The 16,653-nt window shown below is 42.2% G+C and overlaps 1 long non-coding RNA gene across 1 annotated transcript; it reads right to left on the minus strand.

Moving 5' to 3' along the window:
• Nucleotides 1-4,154: 4,154 nt before the first annotated feature.
• Nucleotides 4,155-6,836, minus strand: LOC125550966. Its single transcript, XR_007302094.1, has 2 exons — nt 4,787-6,836; nt 4,155-4,430 (listed from the first exon to the last, which is right to left on the minus strand). It is a non-coding gene; the product is annotated as an uncharacterized LOC125550966 (long non-coding RNA).
• Nucleotides 6,837-16,653: the final 9,817 nt, after the last annotated feature.

Below are 16,653 nucleotides of genomic sequence, written 5' to 3' on the forward strand. Positions count from 1 at the left end.
AACTGCACAATAATGTGCTATTAGCCAAAGGACCCTGCTTGAACAAACCTCGATGGTAAACCGCAGTGTCTCCCATTGTTTTCCTGCAACACACATAAGGAAGATCTTGATCAGGTTAACTGAGAGTTGCCATACTATTGGTAGAATATGTATTGAGTACACCCAAATTCGATTGGTGTCACATGCATAACAATACAAAATTGTACCCACAACAAATGAAAATCAAATTGCAGAAATGAACCAAACAGTTAAATGGATAGCAGACCAAATGAACCAAAATAGTTAACTGAGCACGACATTGCAGAATAGAAACATGTACTAGAAGATAAGACAGTTAACAAAACAAAGAATGCTTGAGAACAGTACTACGAAATGTAGCAATTGTTGGACCAAAGTGTTAACTGAACATTACATTTCAGAGGACCAAACTGTTAACTGAACATCAGATTGCATATTAACATTACAGAGGACAAATCACTAGAAGGCACTGACGGTGGCCTCGAGAAAACATCACGAAATGTATTTTAAAGTAGACAACCGCGTGGTGGTGTCGACGGTGGCCTCGAAGACGAGGTGCTCCTCCAAGATCTGGTGGTCGACACGCATGGCAGCCATAGCGACCTTGTTAGTGCATGCGGCCGCATGCTACTCAGCTCCATGTTATACTGCATGTAAAATGGCTGTGGGTGGCGCTTAATTGGAGGAGGGGGCAGTGATTTCGGTGGAAGGTGTTGCTCCGTCGGTCGGGGCATGTGGGACGGGAAAGGAGGAGGATGGTGTGGGTGGGGTGTGGATTACCTGACCATATCGACAAGGCCACGCAGCAAGAAGAAGGGTCGGCGGCGAGGAGCCCGCGCGGCAAGAAGAAGGGTCGCCGGCGAGTAGGCGGCGCTGCAAGAAGAAGGGTCGCCGTTGAGGAGGCGGCGCTGCAAGAAGAATGGTAGCTAGGGAGGAGGCGGCGCTGCAAGAAGAAGGGTCGCCGGCGAGGAGGCTGAGCTACCAGTAAGCAGCACTGAAGGTTTGAACTTGGAAAGCAAGGAGGAATAGTGGAAATGTGGCTTTTGGTAGGAGGGAGGGGGCGGGGAGATAGATATTTCCGCAGTGGCCAAAAAATTTCGCTCGGTGTCGCGAGAAACTAGCGCAAAAGTGTGGTTCAAGCGAGGGCGATGGACTGTAGACGACGAAGCTTCCTGCGTAAGCCAGACAAGATAGTGCGCCAAGATATTTTATATCGCATCACACACGATTCTTTCTAGTAAACTGTTTGTGGTATACCTGATTATTTTCATTATGTTTTGAAAGACAAAATGGTGTTACGAAGGGAAAGGATGGTGCTTGAATTGTTAGAAAATTTATGTACAATGAACATGCAACCAGTACATGAGTGTCGTGTTTAAATTTGAAATTATTCCGGGTTCGTTTGGCATTTTTATGCATTAATTGAGGTTTTAGGCATTTAATGTGCATAATTCAAATTTGAACTACAAGCACATGCTCCAATGCACCAAAATTTGCTAAAAAATTACATGTATGTCTTTGGGTGAATTAAAGGTCGCATGCAAGAAATGGGAATAAAATTCAAACATCTGGGTGTCATGGCCCGGCCGGAATGATTGACAAACTTGATTTTTTAATTCCTGTAAATCCAAAACACGGCTGAAAATCATGAAACTTGGCATGGTGTCATGACATGGCACCAACATGTAGCAGTAAATTTTTTGGCCGAACTGGGACAAGCTTTGGTGTAAGCTTCTTGCAAACCGGAGCTTCCCTCATGAAGGCTCTTGGTTTCGAGAGGGAACGTGTCACCTTCGTGTGCGAAACGACATACGTACATTGCTTTCTCCCGCCTTAATTTTTGTACACTGACAGATTAGACCAAATAGAAGTATCGTGCTAAATTTTGGAATTCTTTCGTGTTTGTTTGGTCTTTTTTATACATTAATTGAGTTTCTAGGCATTTAATGTGCATAATTCAAATTTGAACTATAAACACATGCTCCAGTGCACCAAAGTTGTTTGAAAAATCACATGTGTGTCCTTGGGTGAATTTCTAGGTCCCATGCAAGAGATGGGAGTGAAATTGAAACATCTGGGCGTCGTGGCTCAGTCGGAAAGATTGAGAAACTTGGTTTTTAATTCCTGTAAATCCAAAACACGTCTGAAAATCATGAAACTTGGCATGGTGTCATGACATGGCACCAACATGCTGCGGTAATTTTTTTGGCCAAATTGGGACAAGCTTTGGTGTAAGCTTCTTGCAAACCGGAGCTTCCCTCAAGAAGGCTCGTGGTTCCCAGAGGGAACGTGTCACCTCCGTGTGCGAAATGACATACATACACTGCCTTCTCCCGCCTTAATTTTTTTACACTGGCAGATTAGACCAACTAGAAGTACCGTGCTAAATTTTGGAATTATTCCGGGTTCGTTTGGCCTTTTTTATACATTAATTGAGTTTCTGCGCATTTAATGTGCATAATTCAAATTTGAACTACAAGCACAGGCTCCAGTGCACCAAAGTTGTTTGAAAAATCACATGTGTGTCCTTGGGTGAATTTCTAGGTCCCATGCAAGAGATGGGAGTGAAATTCAAACAGCTGGGCATCGTGGCTCGGCCGAAAAGATTGAGAAACTACGCCTGAAAATCATGAAACTTGGCATGGTGTCATGACATGGCACCAACATGTTGCGGTAATTTTTTTGGCCGAATTGGGACAAGCTTTGGTGTAAACTTCTTGCAAATCGGAGCTTCCCTCAAGAAGGCTCGTGGTTCCGAGAGGGAACGTGTCACCTCTGTGTGCGAAACGACATACGTACGCTGCCTCCTCCCGCCTTAATTTTTTTACACAGACAGATTAGACCAAATAGAAGTACCGTGCTAAATTTTGAAATTATTTCGGATTCGTTTGGCCTTTTTTATACATTAATTGAGTTTCTGCGCATTTAATGTGCATAATTCAAATTTGAACTACAAGCACATGCTCCAGTGCACCAAAGTTGTTTGAAAAATCACATGTGTGTCCTTGGGTGAATTTCTAGGTCCCATGCAAGAGATGGGAGTGAAATTCAAACATCTGGGCGTCGTGGCTCGGCCGGAAAGATTGAGAAACTTGATTTTTTAATTCCTGTAAATCCAAAATACACCTGAAAATCATGAAACTTGGCATGCTGTCATGACATGGCACCAACATGATGCGGTAAATTTTTTGACCGAATTGGGACAAGCTTTGGTGTAAGCTTCTTGCATACCGGAGCTTCCCTCAAGAAGGCTCATGGTTCCAAGAGGGAACGTGTCACCTCCATGTGCGAAATGACATACGTACACTGTCTTCTCCCGCCTTAATTTTTTTACACAGACAGATTAGACCAAATAGAAGTACCGTACTAAATTTTGGAATTATTCCGGATTTGTTTGGCCTTTTTATACATTAATTGAGTTTTTGTGCATTTAATGTGCATAATTAAAATTTGAACTATAAGCACAGGCTCCAGTGCACCAAAGTTGTTTGAAAAATCAATGTGTGTCGTTGGGTGAATTTTTAGGACCCATGCAAGAGATGGGAGTGAAAGTCAAACATCTATGTGTCGTGGCTTGGCCGGAAAGATTGAGAAACTTGGTTTTTAATTACTGTAAATTCAAAACACGCCTGAAAATCATGAAACTTGGCATGGTGTCATGACATGGCACCAACATGTTGTGGTAATTTTTCTGTCCGATTAGCGAAGGCGCACACATTAACAATCAGCAAAGTCATTTTGGAACAAGTGTTGTCACATTACAAATCGGAAACACACATATTATTAAAACCATGAGTGTTCAACTTACCAATTACGGCTTTGTTTGGTTGTCAGGTAAGCAGAACCCTGGGTAGCAATCCCCTAGTGTGGATATTCCATGTGCATCACCGATCCCTCCCACCATGGGGGAGATGTCCCCACTATCCTGTTGCCCAAATGGTAAGAAGGGGGAGGGGAGGACACATGCTAATACAAATATAACAAATAATTCACATGAACCAACCACAAATCATAGGTAAAAATTCCACAAATAATTCAAAAAAATCTTAAAAAAACAGACAAACGAGTTCAGATTTATGTAACTAGAAGTTAAGAATATTACAAGTATCATCCATCACATCAGAAAGGTTCAAATATTGACTGGTTCGCATTTCATTGTGATCAAGTGTTGACCAAACCATTTTCATGTACCGACATAAAATCAATCATTACAACCGGCATTGACGCATCAACGGTTTCAAGTTTGTTGGATACAAAAAGTTCTCAATTATCAAGTTCCGATGCCCGAGGCAAAGACACTTTTAAATACGATGAGCTACAGGGCGACAAAGCAAGGCGACAATCACTAGTCCTACTCAGTCTTCTCTCCACTCGGCTTCGACATCAGGTGCCACAGCTCAATGTTGGTTGAACTACGAAAAAGTAAGTTAGCATCATGTATCCAACTGAGAATTTTATGACTAGAGTTTGAATCTCTAATAATGAACATCAGGACTTGTTGATAAGAAGGATAAGAACCACAGAACTAACTACTATGTATGGGTACTGTGGCATAAATTTCCGTAATAATTACTAAATAACTAAGGACAAAGATGATAAGCGGTAGATCATTAAACCATTGTCAATCTCCACAATACAATATAATTCCAAAATTAGTAAAACTGGGGAGAAAATGTATAATTGGAAAATTAAGGAGAAGACAAACATGGATTTATTAGTGCAGAAAGTAAAGACCTCTATCTAAAAAAGAGGCAAGGTAGCCACATACCTTTCTTGCTCTGAGTGAAACCTTCCCAATGACCTAATTACCGAAAGGCATCCAACAACTAAACACAATGTCTTCGGATAAAGCAAAACACTTCTAATGTCAGAGCACCTGCATACAATAAAAGCCTAGGAGAACTGAAAAAGAAACAACATCAATGCATATGAACCGTTGGTCTGATATATATTTCAGTTCTCTGAGCACTAGGGAAGAACTACTATTGACCAATGTATATGCAACTTGTGTAAAGCAACATCAATAGAAAAATATAATGATTCTTTTTTATTTCTTCTAAACTAGATAGAGTAGACTTACAAACGATGCATCTAGAATCCTACTCTCCTTGTGAAAAGCTGAAGCAGAACTGTACTATACTATTCCTTGTTCTCCATACAAGATGACAAGTTCTAGATCCTCCTTTATATTTCAGTTCTCTGCGCACTAGGTAAGACCTGCTATTGACCATGCATATGAACCTTGTGTAAAGCAACATCGAAAAAATCCACACCAAGTACATGCTATCAAATGCTAGTAGTACAGCGTGCATAAGAAACTACAGAAGACTACAGATGTGTCATTGTCAACACAAGTTTAAATAATTCATAGCATGACATTGTCACTTGAGGTGTAAATATCACTGACTAGACTCTGTTGTGCCCCTTGTTCCTGTTGCTTCAAGGCAACAAGAAACTCTGCATCTTGAAGAATCATGGCTAGCTCCACATGTCCAAGTCCAACTCGAAAGATAAAAACATCTCTTCTACCGTCTACGGCAAGCCAGCAACCATGTACTAATGGCTAGTATTACATAATAGAAGAGATACCGAAATACTATCATGGCAAGTCACTAAAGATATTGATCCTTCAACTGATTGTGGGTAGTCCATGATAATGTGCATCACTTCTGTTCCATAGTACTATAACTTCCGTTCTACTACTGCCACAGGATGCATTACAACACATGATGGTGCCATGTCTTAAGATACTACAGCCGCCGGATCATAGCTTCTATTCCATAGTACTAACAAAAATGTGCACAGAAGGGATGCAAACTTTCTTCAGTAAATAGCAAGACAATAAACACAATAAAGCATCACTCTAGAACCTCATCTTGTTTTTCCAAAATGAAATGGACAACAACTCACATTTGACATTTCCAGAGTAAGGTGTCCATGTACAATAACAAGCAGTTGCTGCCGACGAGCTGACCAATTGACTGATACTAATTTTGGAGTATTAGATAAGCAATGTAGCTTCTGGGGTACCCAAAGACATGACAAGGCAAACATTAATGATCATCACACGCCTAAATGGATTGCCTCCTAGTTTATACGAACACTTCTAAACTACTAAGCATTGCTTACATTTCTTTCATTTTCTAATATCCAACACCAATGCATCAATCCTGCCTCCTAGAATGAACCCACTCACAAAAAAATTACCCTCTTCAGAAATATACAAGAACATTGTGCATAGGTTAGCATCACAAGGAGGTAAAGGTGGTTGTGCTCACTTGTAAGGTCAGGATGATGTGTTGTGAACGTTGGGATGTTGTTCAGTATTGGTGCTTGTGGTACAGAACTCAAACAGGAGAGGCTCTTGGATCTGTACATCTGCTGGTTAGTGCGTGTAGTAGGAAGACATTATCACGGAGAAGCAAAAATGATGGGTGGAAGAGGAGGAGGAGGAGGAGGAGTAGGGGATAAACATAGTGGAACATGAGGATGATCCCCTGGCCGTCGTCGTCATCGAAAGGTGAAAATCTTGGAGGCGGAGGCGAGATCCGGGAAGTAGTAGGATGACGACCCCGGTCCTGTTGCCCCAGCCGGAGGCGGGGCAGGGAGCGTGGAGGGAGGCGGGCAGGGAGCGTCGCCATCGCCAGACGGAGGAGGCCGGAGTGCTGGACGGAGGAGGCTGAAGCGCTGGACGAGGAGATCTTCCAGTTGCCGCCGCCACTCGTTCACGAGCGCGAGACAGAACGAGCGAGGGTTTCCTCCCCGACTTCTCTAGATGTGGAGGCCTCTCCCGAGGAAAGGCCGCGGAAAGGGCAGGGGTGCCCGTTTCTCATGGGCCTCCAAATGTTGCCGTGAGAATCCCCGCTTTTTTTGGTCCATGGTTTCTCGGCCCGAGGAACAGGCAGGGATCCCGGGAGGTTCTTGTGAAACCAAATGAGGCCTACGTGCGGCCACGCGTCCCCTTTTTATTGGCTAGTAGGTGTCGTGCCGGGGTAGCTATTTGAGTACGGGAGACGTGTGATTAGACCTCTGCGCATGCTCATCGGGAGGAGAGCCCTTTGACTGCTACCAGATGTGCACCTTCCTCCCAACGTCTCCATTAATGGCGTCCGAGCACCTGTTCTACGGCGTGGCTATATGTCTCGCTGGATTGAGATTTAAGAGAGAAAAATAAAAACCTGAAAAGAAAGTTTTGCACCGATCTTGATATAAGATCCGACAGACCTATATAGCATCGACTGTGACTTATAGCAAGCATGATGAATATAAGGACGATGACAGTGGATAATAATTGTCTTACATATTTAGAAACATAATTAAAAAAGCTACATGCGGCAACGCCCGGATACACAAGGGCAAAAAAAGAAGGAAGACAACGATCTGGCTCGCTGATCTCTACTTTCTTAATGCGTTGCTGCAGGCCCCGGGAACTAGTCTCCGCGGTGAGCGGCGACGAGCTCTTTCTTGTCCTCTAGATGCTGCTTGAAAGCATCCACGTATTCCTCCACCGGCCTTCTGCGCTCGATGCACGGCATGGCATTCTCGTCCATAAGTTTCTCGACAATGATGCCGGTCCTCTTCAACAAGGCAGTGGTCTGCTCCTGCTGCTCCACACTTCCGACGATCTTCGCCCTCAGCAGGTCGCGCTCGGTCCGGAGCTTCGCATTGCTCTCATTTAGTTGTCGAATGACGTCGGTAGACTGTTCAAACGAGGCTTTCGGGTCATCCCGCAACCTCGCCCACCTGGAGATCTGATCCATCTGCCTAAGGATGAGGGCACGCATGCGCCTGTAAGAGTCCTCGCCTGCCCGCGAGACATTTTCCCAGGCCGCTGCGGCACGGGAGGAAATCTCTGCTCCATTCGCAGTGCGGCGGGACATCTCTTCTGCTTCCGCGACGCGGCCGGACCAGTTTGCTGCATCGACAGCATGGTGGGACCTCCGTGCTGCTTCGGCGGCGTGGCATGAACTCTTTGCTGCTACGGCCGTGCGGCGGGACATGTTGGTTGCTTCTGCGGCGAGGCGGGACATCTCTCGTTCTTCCGCTTCTAGTCTCGCCTCTCCATGGTGGCAATCTCTTGACCCGGAACTCACGCTGTCCATGGCGGAGGCAAGGGAACAATGATGAATGACTTGTTTGTTTCTGACTTTTTGTGGATGAGGAGTTGAGGAGGAATGTCCAGTCATCTTGGAGTAGTATAGTATTTATAACCGCGTATTAATACACTCCCTAAGTGGGAAACCGTTTAGGTTTTGATCGGTGTGAACAGGTTTGCAATTTGGAATGTGACGGGACGCATGCTCAAAATTTACTGACGGTTATAAGTGCGGCACTATTCTCGGAAGGCGTAACGTGGGCACGTACGCCTTCTCGGCCGCGTACGTGGCGTTTGCACCATAGGGTGCACCACAATAGGCAATGTTAGCACACCTCTTGTTCCAACAACCGTGCGCGCTCGTTATTACCATCGCGCACGCTTCTTTTAATTAGAATGTGTGTGTCCGTCTAGCGTACACACATTGATCTATCTAACTGTTTCAGTTTGTTGTGACTAATCGCAAATAGTTCATCCATGTGAAGTGTATGCCATCAATCGCAGACACTTTGATCTAGCTGACTCGTTTCTGTTCTGTTGCCTAATCGCAAACAGTTAATTCTTCTGAAGCGTATGCCCACAATCACACACACCTTGATCTGGCTGACCGTTTCTTTTGAGTTGCCTAATCACAAACAGTTCATCCGAGTGAACCGTATGCTGTACATCGCACACGCCTTCATCTGGCTGCCCGTTTCTTTTGTTCCTCCTCATCGCAAACAGTTAATTGAGCTGAACCGTATGCCCTGCATCGCACACGCAACTAAAATTTGAACCGTGTTTGATGCATCCTCCATCGCAAACATTTTGCACCTTTTTTGACGGTTTTGACACCACCGTTTACGATTATGGCATCGCGCACAGTTTCGTCGAAGGGTCTCTGATCGTAGTGTCGCGTTAGCAGCATCCTGCAGTAGTATCAGCTTATTCAAATCAAATCCTTTATATAAAGAGAAAGGCATAACACTGACACCGGCTCCTAAATCACATAAAGGCATAACTTCTTCTAATGGAGCATGGTATAGTGGGTATTCCTGGATCTCCTAACTTCTTAGGTACCCCTCCATTAAATGAATAATTTGCAAGCATGGTGGAAATTTCAGCTTCAGGTATCTTTGTTTTATTAGTGACAATATCTTTCATGTCTTTAGCATATGGAGGTATTTTCAGAATATCCTTCAAACGTGTTCACAAAAAGATAGGTCTAAGCATTTCAACAAAACGTTCAAAGTCCTCCTCGTCCTTATTTTTTTGAGGCTTACTAGGAAAAGGCATGGGTTTTTAACCCCTGTTCTCTTTCTTTACCATGTTTTCTAGCAATGAAATCTCTTTTATCGTATCTTTTATTTTAGGAGGTGGCTTATTAAGATCAACAACATGTTCTATTTCTATATCATTATAAGGTTCTTTATCATTCTCTAGTTCAACATCAACATGAACATCATCATTATCATTATCACTAGGTGGATGTTCATTACCAGATTATGTCTTAACATCGGAAATAAAAACATCATTACAATTCTCAGGAGGTTTTTCTACCACGGGTTCACTTGAAGCATGCAAAGTTCTATCATTTTTCTTCTTAGATGAACAAGGTGCATCAATATTAATTCTCTGAAAATCTTGCTCAATTATTTTAGGATGACCTTTAGGATATAGGGGATCCTAAGTCATTCTACCTCCCGTAGTCACAACCCTAACAACACAATCATTCATTTTATTATTCATCTCATTAAGCAAATCATATCGTGAGTTAGCAACTTGTACTAACTAAGTATGAACCATGGAAGAATGTTTACTTAAACCTCTAACGACATCATCAGCAATCCTAAATATCAAATCACTCAAACGATCAATCATGATAGCATTCCATTTCAATTTTTTACTAACATACATGTTGAAGTGTTCTTGGTTAACGATATAATTATCAAATTCATCCATGCATTGACTAGTAGATTTATTATAGGGAATATCACCCTCATCAAATCTATAAAGAGAATTTACCTTTACTACCTGTGTCAAGATACTGAGTCCATGTATTTCTTCAATAGGTAGTAAATTCTTAACATCTTCAGCCTTAATACTCTTTTCTTTTATAGATTTCTTTGCCTATTGCATATCTTCTAGACTGAGGAATAGAATACCTCTCTTCTTTGGAGTTTGTTTTTGTGGTGGTTCATGAAGTGTCCAATCATCAGCATTCTATAACATATTATTCAATAGTTCTTCAGCCTGTCCAACAGTTTGTTCTCTGAAAACATAGCCAGCACAACTATCTAGGTAGTCCGTAGAAGCATCGATTAGTCCATTATAAAAGATATCAAGTATTTGATGATTAGGAAAAGCATTAAGAAATTAGAGAAGCCTCCCCCAAGATCAAGGGAGATTCTCTTCTTCAGATTGCACAAAGTTAAATATTTCCTATAAGGCAGCTTGTTTCTTATGAGGAGGAAAATATTTTTCAGAGAAGTAATATATCATATCCTACACACACAACCAGGAGCAGGAGTATTAAATCATTTCTTAGCATCACCCTTTAATGAGAAATGAAACAACTTAAGAATATAATAGTAGCGATTTTTTCCTCATGAGCAAATAGGGTGGCTATATCATTCAATTGAGGAAGGTGTGCCACAATAGTTTCAGTTTCATAACCATGAAAATGATCATATTCAACCAAAGTAATTAACTCAGGATCGACAGAGAATTCATAATCCTTATTAGTAACAAAGATAGGAGAAATAGCAAACTTGGGGTCATATTTCATTTTCTCTATCATAGCTTTTTCTTTTAGCTTACTAAGTAAGTTCTTAACATCCTCTCTATCATTACAAGCAGGAAATTCTCTAGCTATCTCCCCATCCATAACATAACCATCGGGTATTTTAGGCATTTCAACTCTAGTCGGAGAGCTAGGCATAATAGGTGAATCATAATTTTCATCAGTTTAAGCAGTCTCAATTTCTTTAGCTTTAGCAATTTGTTCATCAAGAAATTCATCTAGTGGCATAGTTTTATCAAGTAGAGTACTAGCATCATCACAAGTTTCATTTATAACAGAAGTAGTATCATCAATTACTTGTGACATATCAGAATGGATAGCGGGTGGTGGTGTCGCAAGCCTACTTAAAACAAAAGGTGAATCAAGTGCATAGCTAGATGCCAGTTCCTTACCCCCCCTCGTCTTAGAGGGTACAATCTTAGGCTTAGCGTCTTTCAGATTCTTCATAGTGTAAAATCCCAAGTGAACTTAATAAATAGAGTTACACTCCCCGGCAACAACGCCAGAAAAAGGTCGTGATAAACCACAAGCATAGGGGATCGCGATAAACATCGAGGGTATTATTTCACCCAAATTTGTTGATTCAACACAAGGGGAGCCAAAGACTATTTATGAGCCTTAGCAGTTGAGTTGTCAATTCAACCACACCTGGGAAATAATATTTCTACAGGAAAGTGTTTAGTAGCACAATAGTTTGATAGTTTTGATAGTAGTAGTAATAGTAGAAATAGTAACAAGAACAGTAACGGAAGCAGTTTGTGATGATTGTAACAACATCAACAATGGTAACTTGGCAAATACCAATGTGAGAAAAGCGTAGGCATTGGATCAACGATGGATATTTGTGTTGGATGATATTCATCATATAACAATAACAACCTAGAGCGATACACAATAGCTCAAATTCATCAATTCAATGTAGGCATGTATTTCGTATATAGTAATACGTGCTTATAATAACAACTTGCATGGATCTTTTGTCCTATCCTCCCGTGGCAGCGGGGTCCATAAGAAAACTAAGGGATATTAAGGCCTCCTTTTAATAGAGAACTGGAACAAAGCATTAACACATGGTGAATACACTAACTCCTTGAATTACAATCATTCCTGTAGAGTATGCCAACTATTGTCACTTTGGGGTCTACGGATCAGAACAATAACAAGTGCATATAACTAGTAGATAGGATCAAGAACTCAAATATATTCATGAAAACATAAAGGGTTCAGATCTAAAATCATGGCACTTGGGCCCTAGTGACAAGCATTGAGCATAGCAAAGTCAGAGCAATATCAATCTAAGAACATAGTGGATACTAGGGATCAAGCCCTAACAAATTGAATCGATTACATGACAACTTTCATCCAACTCCATCACCGTCCAGCAAACCTATGAAGGAATTACTCATTCCTGGCGGTGAGCATCATGGAAATGTTGATGAAGAAGGATTGATGATGACGGTGACGAATTCCACCCTCCGAATCCTTGAATGGACTCCAGATCAGCCCTCCCGATGAAGAACAGAAGGTGGCGGCGGCTCCATATCATAAAACGTGATGATTCCTTCTCTCTGATTTTTTTCTCTGCGAGACGGTACTTATGGAGTTGGTGTTAGGGTTGCCGGAGGCCTGGGGGGCTGCTACCTCTTGAGCACTGCGTTGGTTTTCCCTTGAAGAGGAAAGGGTGATCCAACAAAGTAGCGTAAGTATTTCCCTCAGTTTTTGAGAACCAAGGTATCAATCCAGTAGGAGGCCACGCACGAGTCCCTCGCACCTACACAAACAAATAAATCCTCGCAACCAACGCGATAAGGGGTTGTCAATCCCTACACGGTCACTTACGAGAGTGAGATCTGATAGATATGATAAGATAATATTTTTGGTATTTTTTATGATAAAGATGCAAAGTAAAATAAAAGGCAATAAAAATAACTAAGTGTTGGAAGATTAATATGATGGAAAATAGACCCCGGGGCCATAGGTTTCACTAGTGGCTTCTCTCAAGAGCATAAGTATTCACGGTGGGTAAACAAATTACTGTTGAGCAATTGACAGAATTGATCATAGTTATGAGAATATCTAGGTATGATCATGTATATAGGCATCACGTCCGAGACAAGTAGACCGACTCCTACCTGCATCTACTACTATTACTCCACACATCAGCCTCTATCCAGCATGCATCTAGAGTATTAAGTTCATAAGAACAGAGTAACGCTTTAAGCAAGATGACATGATGTAGAGGGATAAACTCATGCAATATGATATAAACCCCATCTTGCTATCCTCGATGGCAACAATACAATACGTGCCTTGCTGCCCCTACTGTCACTGGGAAAGGACACCGCAAGATTGAACCCAAAGCTAAGCACTTCTCCCATTGCAAGAAAGATCAATCTAGTAGGCCAAACCAAACTGATAATTCAAAGAGACTTGCAAAGATAACCAATCATACATAAAAGAATTCAGAGAAGATTCAAATATTGTTCATAGATAAACTTGATCATAAACCCACAATTCATCGGTCTCAACAAACACAAGATTACATCGAATAGATCTCCACAAGAGAGGGGGAGAACTTTGTATTGAGATCCAAAAAGAGAGAAGAAGCCATCTAGCTAATAACCATGGACCCGAAGGTCTGAGGTAAACTACTCACACTTCATCGGAGGGGCTATGGTGTTGATGTAGAAGCCCTCCATGATCGATGCCCCCCCGGTGGAGCTCCGGAAAAGGCCCCAAGATGGGATCTCATGGATACAGAAAGTTCCGGTGGTGGAATTAGGGTTTTGGCTTTGTATCTGGTAGTTTGGGGGTACGTAGGTATATATAGGAGGAAGGAGTACGTCGGTGGAGCAACAGGGGGGCCACGAGGGTGGAGGGCGCGCCCAGGGGGTAGGCGCGCCCCCTACCTCATGGCCTCTTGGTTTGATGTCTTGACGTAGGGTCCAAGTCCTCTGGATCACGTTCGTTTCGAAAATCACGTTCCCGAAGGTTTCATTCCGTTTGGACTCCATTTGATATTCTTTTTATGCGAAACTCTGAAATAGGCAAAAAACAGCAATTCTGGGTTGGGCCTCCGGTTAATAGGTTAGTCCCAAAAATAATATAAAAGTGTATAATAAAGCCTAATAATGTCCAAAACAGAATATAATATAGCATGGAACAATCAAAAATTATAGATACATTGGATACGTATCAGGGGCCCACGAGCTCATAGGGCGTGCCCTGGGGGGTGGGCATGCCCCTTGAGCTCATGGCTCCTGGGTGGCCCCCCTCCAGTAGTTCTCTTCGCCATTTTTTTATACTCTATAAATAACCTCCATAAATTTTCAGGCCAATCTAAGAACTTTTATTTCTGCACAAAACAACACCATGGTAGTTTTGCTGAAACAACATTAGTGTGTGTTAGTTTCATTCAAACCATGCAAATTAGAATCCAAAATAAGAGCAAAAGTGTTTCGAAAAGTAGATACATTTGGGACGTATCAAGGCTCAAGGAAGGCACGATGGGGTGCGACAGAGCATGGCGAAGGCATATATGTCCAGGGTGGGCATCAGGGACGATGAAGACGAGCAGACGTCTCGCCGGAGTTGTGACGTGTGAAGGAGAGATTTGGCTTCAGTCGAACTCGACAAGGCAATGGCCCCTGATGACATGTGTTGCTTACTCTCTCATAAGAGTGGTTGGGTAATGCCCAAGTGTGAGGGTGAAGTAACCTAACAATAAGTATCTCCCTTGATTGAGAACCAAGGTTTATCGAACCAGTAGGAATTTCTTCTGCAACCAAAATCCTCGGTACCTGTACACCAAACACAAAACACTCTTACCCCCGATGTTTCAAGAAGGTTGTCAACCTTCTTGTCCTATTAGTTACAAGGATAAAGTGTATGGTATGGTAGGAATTGATAGATAGAACAAAATAATAAAAAGGAACCACGAGAAAAGTAATTGTAATGGTGTATGCAATTAAGGAAGATAGACCCATGGCCATAGTTTCAGTGGAGGCATCTTTCCAAGCAAGATAAATGTGTTGTGGTGAAAAAAATTATAGTTGAACATCGATTAAATTGCAATATTTATTTATTTATTTATTTATTTATTTATTTATTTATTTATTACTATGATCATTCATGGCATAATCTTGCATAGGCATTACGTCCGTGATATGTAGACTGTTATACAACTGCATATATAACTAATAATACTCCACCCAAAGACCACTATCTAGCATGCACCTCGAGGTATTGAGTTCATACAAACAGAGTACTGCAATAAGTATGATGACATGATGTAGACAGTAAAACTATCATCCAAGTGTGATAAAGAAACCATCATTTTATCCTCAGCAGCAACAAACAGTATGTGTCCTTTCCCTTTATGTTACTGTGACAGATCACCGCAAAATTGAACCCACCACTGTACACAACTCCCTCTAAAGAACTACCCATCATTGGCCAAAGTAAACAAATAGAGAGGAGAGCATATATGACTACTTAATTATGCAGCAAAGAAACTTCAAAAGATTTAACATTATTCAATGAACAATCTGATCATAAAGTGTCAATTCATCATATCCCAGTAAACACAACACCGAATTACATCATATGGACCCGATCATGTGCGGCAGTTGACAAGACTTTGCATTGAATCACAAGAGAGAGAGAGGGGGGGATGCCATCTAGCTACTGCTATGGACCCAAGGTCCTAAAAGAACTACTCACACATGGTCATGGTGGAAGCAAGATTGATGAAGATGACTCCAGTGATGGATCCCCCCTGCAGCAGGGTGCCAATATAGGCCTATAGATTGGATGCCGCGAAATAAAAACTTTTGGCAACGGAAAAAATCATGGAAAATGGGACTGAGGGTTCCAGGAAATATGAGAATTTATAGGCAAAAATAGGGGCAATGCCTAAGGGACCCAGACGGCCTCCCCACGCGGGTGGGCCCTAGGCCCCGCTGCCTAGCCGCCTGGGGCCGTAGGTGGGCCCTAACCCCTTTATGTGTTTTCTAGATTCTTCTTCTCCAAAAAAATTCCACAAAAATCCTCAAGTTATTTTGAGCTCTGTAAATATGGATTTTCTATAAATAAAAAATATGCAGAAAACAACAACTGACTCAGTGCACTGAGTTAATATGTTAGTCCAAAAACTTATATATATATATATATATATATATATTGCTCTAAAAATATTCAAAAATTGATATTATAATAGCATGAACCAATAAAAAATACATATGTTTAAGACGGAACATGCGTTAGGTCAGAAAGATGTGTTAGAGCGCAACAACAACAATGGACATGAAGATGAGCTCAATTGCAGCCTGACCTCACTGAAATGGAGGGTGTGGCGATGGCGGTGCTTGGCATTGGTCATGGGCGTTCTCTGAGAGGCTCTTGGGTGCACCGAGGATGTCAACGAGGTTTGCCTCGGTGAAAGAGGAAAGCGGGGTTAATGGCTCATCGTATTTCAACAGTGACAGCAGAGGCGACGACGACAAGCTCGATTGTGGTGGCCTGACAGAGATTTAGTGGAGCGGCAAATGGGAAAAATGAGAGGAAGCCGCAAGCTATTTAATGGGCGAGGAGTCGAAGTTGATCGAGCATGGGAGAAAGCGAGTGGGCGAGGTCGTGTGTGGTTAGAGGTTGAAGACGATCTGGGCGGGCCCCATTGTAAGGGAGAGAAAGATAGGGAAGGAGTGCCAACCGTTGGATTAAAAGGAGACCGGACGACTGCGACCTATTTAGGTCGTGT

This window comes from Triticum urartu, chromosome 4, assembly GCF_003073215.2.
Source record: "Triticum urartu cultivar G1812 chromosome 4, Tu2.1, whole genome shotgun sequence".
Classification (NCBI taxonomy): domain Eukaryota; kingdom Viridiplantae; phylum Streptophyta; class Magnoliopsida; order Poales; family Poaceae; genus Triticum; species Triticum urartu.